Genomic DNA, 6,693 nt, shown 5'->3' with positions numbered 1-6,693 from the left:
CCTCGGGCCAGAGAGACCCTAAGGCCGGAGATTCCCCTCAGGTCAAGGCTCCCCTCAGGTGCGGGATCCCCTCCTGTGACGGCCCTGCTCAGGCCCGGGATTCCCTCCCGTGATGGTCCCCTCAGGCGCGACCCCCGTCAGGCCTATGCTCTCCTCAGGCCAGAGCGCTCCTCAGATGGCGGGATCCCCTCGGCTGCTGTCACCCGCCCTGCCCCGGTCACCTCCTGGAGGCCGTGCACCTCTCCTGAGCCCCCTTGTGTTGTGGCAGCACCTGAAGTGCTCCGCGGTGTGAGACGGAAGCATCTTCCTGCCCTTTCAGGGTGGTTCGTCACACATGGAGCTGAGAGTGGAGATAAAACCCTCCACTGCACAAGGCCAGCCCCCTCAGAGAGACCTGGGGGCTGGAGCTGTGGCAGCTCAGCCCCGCAGCTGCCTCGACCTTGGTCACAGGTCTTTGGTGTCACAGAAGATGACAAGAGGATTCCTGATGTCTTTATTTTTACAATAATTACCCATTCAGCAGATGGACTGGCCAGTTGTGAGCTGGGCCTGCTGTTCTGGGGCAGGGTGGGAAGAGTTGTAAATGTTGACACCACATGCTGTGAGTTGGGAGTTTCTTATGATGCAAGGGTAGAAATTGGCAAAGATGAAGAAAAAGGGAAGGGGAAAGAAGCAATTAAAAAAAAAAGGTACGAGGGAGAGGAGAGGGGAGGAGTGAAGCCAGAGTAAAAACACAAATGCAATGCTGTCTTGTCTTTTCATGAGGAGTGTATGTAGGATCTCGTTTCCTTGAATTTCACGTAAACAACCAAAAACATTGGGTGTAGAGACACTCCTCAGTGTTCTTGCTGTCCCTGGTCTTTCTCTAGGTCCACTGCTTGATTTTGTATCTTTTTTTCATACATTTGTGGGTGGACACCTGAAATGCCGTTGATGAGCTGCATTCAGTTTCCAGCGAAACCCTCTCAGAACTTGCAGTGGTTTGGGATTTCTGCTGGTTTAAGAACCACCAACCCCAGGGATGTTGCATTGTCCCTGCTGGTTCTCCAGTGAGGCCATGATTGTCCAGAGATCGAACGTGTGTTGTGGCAGGTCTTGGTAACCCTGAAGTAGAAAAATAAATGAATCAACATAATAGAAATGTCACAGCAATTTGTTATGTCTGTATTCAATTTTTCCTGGATTCTAGCATTTGTCCACGATCCTATGTAACAGGACTGTATATTGCAGGAGGCCTGGATTTTGGATTACAGACTTTGGAGGAAGGAGGATCACATCTCGGATCGGAGCATTAACTCTGCGCTGGATACGTGCCAAAACTTTCCAGTTCACCACAAGGTTGGAATATTCCCTGGCAGCAAAGTTATTTTTCCTTCCCACATGAAAACATTCCCTCCACCTTTGCAGTTCTCTGTCAGCTCAGTTTATCACCACCCCTGAGATGTAGCTGCATCTTACCCCTTGCTGGTGAGGCTGGGGTGCTGACACCCTCCTACAGATCTAGGGGAATCCAGAAAGTAAAAACATTTCAACATTTGTAGGATTGCTTGTGTCAGTTTGGGAGAAGGTGCTTTTAGAAGACATCATAAATTGTCAATAGCCCTTAAAAGTATTCCTTTCACTGCTGGTCTGTAAGCCTCAAAAGAGCAGAAGGAAACTCTTATCAGACATGAGTATTTGTCCTGGGCTGGAATTCTGCAGGCTGATGACATTTAGTTAGGGCTGTGGTGTGAGTTTCACATACAAAGGCAGGAAATGTTGTGCATTTCCCACTCAGAGCCCTGCTGGGCTGGCCACAGCTCTCCCAGAACACCAAGGGATTTATCCCAAACTTTCCTACCTCTCCCCTACACCTCTGGACAAGGAACAATTCTTACACATGTTGTGGCTGTGCATGATGATTACCCCAAAAGATTTCTTTCAACTTTTTAACTACGCCATGCTAATTAATATCCATTCAAGAGATCTGTGTTTTCTTTCAAACAGAAACCACAAAAACATTTAGTTAAGCCCAAACATTGTGAGTGTAGCAGGGCTGGCCTTACAGCTGGCTCTGCATTATTTAACTTTGCACCATTACAAAATAGTTCAGAATTACCTGTAAGCTCTCCCCACCTCCTGGGTGGCTGTAGCTGTTGGTATAATCTCATTATTTCAATCACATCTTTGTGAATGAAACCAAAGCAAGCTGAGGTAGCAGTGATCCCCTCAGCCCTGGATGGGGAGCAGGGCTCTGTGCAGCTGATGCTCAGGGCTCCCACACCTCACCTGTCTTTCACTTGTGGCAATAGATGAGGATTGGTGCTTTTCCTCTGAATTTCAATATTTTATGATCATTTCTCATGATATCTTGCAAGTTTTAAGGCTGTCTTCTGCTGCCAGAGATCACCTAAGGCCATTGCACAGCAAATTTACAAACATGCAGTATCTGGTTTGCCTTTACCTTAATTAATCCCCAACTCACCAACCTTTCACTGCCAGAAGAAGTGTCTAAGAAATTGAGTTCATAAATCAAGTTAAGGATCACAGAGAAATTGTGGCTATTTGTTCTCTGGGTGTTAGATTTTGTTTGAGTACACATAGTTATATATATGTGTAATCACATGTGAGTTCCTTTCCTTCACCCTCCAGACTATTCCTGAATGCAAATTCCATTCATTCTTTCCTCTTAAGATAATTGAGGCTGTTTCCTTTGATGCTCTTCCCCTGTCTTAGAAATGCAGATTCTTTCCAGCACAGCAAAGGAGAAAGGACAAATTATAAATGTAGATGAGTCCCTATTCTGACATCAGGTGACAATAAGCCATGATAAATAAAATACTTGGCACATGTTTCAGGTGGAGATTCATACTGCTGATTCATCTTGTATTCATCTGGATTTATCCCTCAATTAAGGAATAAATAAAGGATTTTAAGTAAGGCATTAGCTCAAGTATGGCCAAATTTATCTGCCCCCAATGATATTAAGAGTCTTGCAAAGCACTCCATGGTCAGTAAATAATTCTCAGCTTTGGGTGACTTCAGGAATTAACACCATAACTTCACCTTTAAACCTCTGCCTTGTTGCAGGTAGTTAAGCAGAGACCAAGAGCTGTAAATCTGCAGCAACAGGAGCTCATGGGGAGAGGGTATCTGGTGTCAGCTCCCAGGGCTTCAGCCTTTCAGTTTGCATGACTATCTAAGTGCCTGAACATTCCAGATAACCCAGGGGTTTAACTTTAGGTTGTTTTGATGAAAAACCAACATGGTTTTTATCTTGAAAGAACTGCTCCCAGCAAAAAGGAGGGAAGAATTTTAAATGCTTTCCCACAAGGCTGCCTCTTAAGCCAGAGGCACCAGGTGAAGTTTACACTTCAAACCTTTCACTTCAATCCCTCCTGAATCCTGCTAATGACAATTCTTTAGAGCAGAGTGGTGGGGATGCTCCTTCAGCTCACCAAAACAGGCTTGGTTGGAGTCCAAGACCCTCCCACCTCTTCCGTGGCTTTTCTTTTGAATATAGCAGCAATAAAACACACATCTGAGCATCCCACTTCCACAGTATGTTGTTGTCACACTCTTCACCTTTAAAGAATTCCAACATATGTTTCCCTAAATGCTTTTTCTCTATTTATTCTACGAAGTTCCCAGAATAAATTTAATTTATTGATTCTGACAGTTTTCAGTTGGTTTGGACATTTCACTTGGGTGATTCCCCAAGCTTAGTGCAAGCAAACTCAGCTTGGAGCAGCTGTCTCCTTTCAGTGCAAAAATGATTGGTTTCACATGTAGAATACTGAGGGCCTTGGGCTATATATTTTTTTTTTAATTAATTTTTTAAAATCCTGCCCTTAAAAGTGAAAAAAATGAAAGTGCATAATCTGTCAGAGGACCTTGCTGCAGAAAGGTGTTTCTGGGCATGTTTCCATGCACAAACTCCCAATGCTTGGTTTGCTCCTCAGTGTTTCCAGGCTGGAAGTGGAGTTCATTGCAGTGAACTGTGTTGGCAGAATAATGGGTTGAATTACAGCATAATTTACATGGACAGATTTAAAAGCTTCCTTTCAGTCTTAATAAATGTAAGGTTTAATCAACTGCCAGCCAACCAAAGCAGCAACAGTGCAAGCAGCAGCAGAACTGGAGCCCTGGCACTGCCTGGTGAAGGTTTTGCTCTTGTTCCTTGGTGTCAGTGGCCAATGCCTGTCAGAGTGAGACAAGGAAAAGAAAACAGCCAAGAAGGGTATTTGGAGCCGAATTTTGGCTGGCAAGGCTGGAACAAGGGGAATTGTGTCAAGGAAAACCCAAATTCTCCTCCTAGCACATCATGGCTTGAGTTTTTGACCCTACTTTGCATAGTGGCCTCAATGTTGTGCCTGGAAACAACTGCCCCTGGGAAAGGAAGAGAGTTTGGTTAGGACATTTCAGGGTCAGTTTGAGTTTATATCTCACCCTTTGACTGAGTTATATATTCTAGAATATATCTGACACCCTTTACAAAAAATTTCCCCACTTCCTACTTACTAAGGAGATTCCTTCTCTCAAGATGGAATTACATTTTCTAAATAAAATTTCATTTGAGTGAGTGAAAAGAACTTTCTGATAAAACTTCAAATATCACCCCCTTCTCTTCAAGCTAGTCTAATTTTGTCTTTTTTGTAAGAAGAATATGCTTATATTTACCCACTCTGTACCCTTGTAATACAAAAAGGTAGAGAATGATATTATCAAGTGACAAAATAATTAAGTATGCCTCAAATGTTTATATCTGAACTAAGAAAACTGTAGATGGGAATCACACAAGCCTCTTCCTAGATAAATAATCTGTGAAACCTCCTTGGAAGGGGCAGGAGTGTCTGTGAGGGTGCTGATAACCCACTCTGGGACCACAGAAGTAAAATAACAAACACACAAAACCAGGAGCAGAAGAATTTAAAATAAGCAACCAAGAAATGGAGGCAGCACCCTCCATCATATCCACTACAGAGGTTTTTGCAGAGGCAGTTTTTGATCCCAATTTGTGAATTTTAATTTGTTGCTAAAATATTTTAACTCTTTAAAGTTGTTATTGTTTTCAAATGTATGTTACTTTTCAAATATGTGTGTAACTTCTGGTTAGCAGAAGCTGTGGTTAGGTGTGACATAGTTTGGACTTGAATTTCAAAAACCTCAGGCAGCCCATGCCCTTTAAAAATAGACAAGTAAAATGGTCTGAATTAGGTAATTATTTTAATTGCCAATCTCTCAATTAAGTGCAGTACTATATGGGGGCTGAAATAATAGTTAATACTTTTCCAGAGAGGGCTATTTCTGGTTGTAATTTCAAGCTGTAGATTTTGGGCTGCAATAAGCATTTTTTTTCTTCTCCCTCATGGGTTTCTTTATTTCCTCCCCAAACCTCTGTCCTCCCTCCAGCCCTTACAACTGGCCATGGTGAAACACAGGAGTGATTGTCTTCAGTCATTCTTAGGCTCTGCCCCAAACCAGAACACATTAACATGAGTGACTGTGGATAAATCCTTCCTGGATATCTTCATCTCATTTTTAATAACAGGAGACATTTTCTCTTGTATAAGTATTTCCTAACTTGGTCAGCTTCCATGGTTTTCTCTCTCTTTTTTTTTTTTCCTGCTTAAAGAAGTCTTTAAGTTCTGCCTCTCCTACATCCCTGGAAATGCTTGCCAGCAGCTGCCATTTTCCAGTTCATCTAATCTAACACAAGAAATTCCACGTGTGTATTTTCCCTTGGTACAGATCTCCCTCCATCATTTCCACACCAGCTCATGTTGTCTGTGGAGCAGCTCTTCCTCCCCTCCACTTCATTTTCCTCCACCTGATTTCCCAGGCAGTGGCACGGTCTCCTTTGGCTCCATGGCCCTTACATGTGCCAGGGGAAATGGAATATTTGCCTTTAGTCACACTCACACTTGGAATAAATCCATTTTCTGTCCCACCTGAGCATGGACACAACGTTTAAGCCACATTCAATGCCTCAGATATTTCAGATTACAAAGGAACACCCGTCAGGGAAGGCTGAGCTGTATCTCATCTTTACACAGGCAGCTGCTTTGTTTCATCACAAGATTTCCCACCTGCCTCAACATTTTTACCTCACAGCCTGCAGAGTTGTACACAAAAAATGTGGTGAAAGGATGAGAATCAAATGCATTTGGCTCATGGGAGTCATACAAGAGCTGTGGTGTGATACTAGAAATGTGCACAGTCAATTACCCATTAGGGAAGATGATTACAGACATCCATAAGGCCAGAGTGGCAATCCCTGCTCACCATGGCTGTGGAAGAAATGTAATGGATGAGGGAATTAGTGTCAGGTTTATTCAGATTTCTCCTTTAAGACCGCTGATGTGCATTTTCAAGGGCTTTCTCCTATTTCTCCTGACATTTGCAAGGCTGATTTATTTGTTACTCATCGGCGCTGTAATCAGCGCTTTCATTTCCAGCCTTCTGCTGCTGGGCGTATGAAAAACCAAGCAGAGGTGAAACGCTCGTTGTTTATTTGCACTTTATATTCTGCCGGAGCATCCTGAGCTCAGGGCACGTAGCTGCACAGCGCTGTGTGTGGCTCCGGCTCCATCCCCGGCGCTCAGCGAGGGGAGCAGCGTGCGGTGCCGTGTCCCAGCCCATCCCCGTCCGCCCGGGGCCTCTGCCGCGGCCCTCAGCGCCGGAGTTTGGCTCGTTGCTATGGCGACCCCGCCG

General features: G+C 44.1%; 1 protein-coding gene across 1 annotated transcript in view; it reads left to right on the top strand.

Annotated features, from left to right (window-relative positions):
* Positions 1 to 1,233: 1,233 nt before the first annotated feature.
* MORN3 (MORN repeat containing 3) overlaps positions 1,234 to 6,693 on the top strand; it is a 15,649-nt gene continuing 10,189 nt past the window's right edge. The window contains exon 1 of the mRNA XM_005424023.2: positions 1,234 to 1,338. The gene's annotated coding sequence lies outside the window, so the exon portion shown is untranslated. The remainder of the gene's footprint in view (positions 1,339 to 6,693) is intronic.

This window comes from Geospiza fortis, unplaced genomic scaffold (assembly GCF_000277835.1).
Source record: "Geospiza fortis unplaced genomic scaffold, GeoFor_1.0 scaffold145, whole genome shotgun sequence".
NCBI lineage: Eukaryota > Metazoa > Chordata > Aves > Passeriformes > Thraupidae > Geospiza > Geospiza fortis.
The sequence above is the reverse complement of the archived record's forward strand: the minus strand, read 5'-3'. Positions and strand labels throughout refer to the sequence as shown.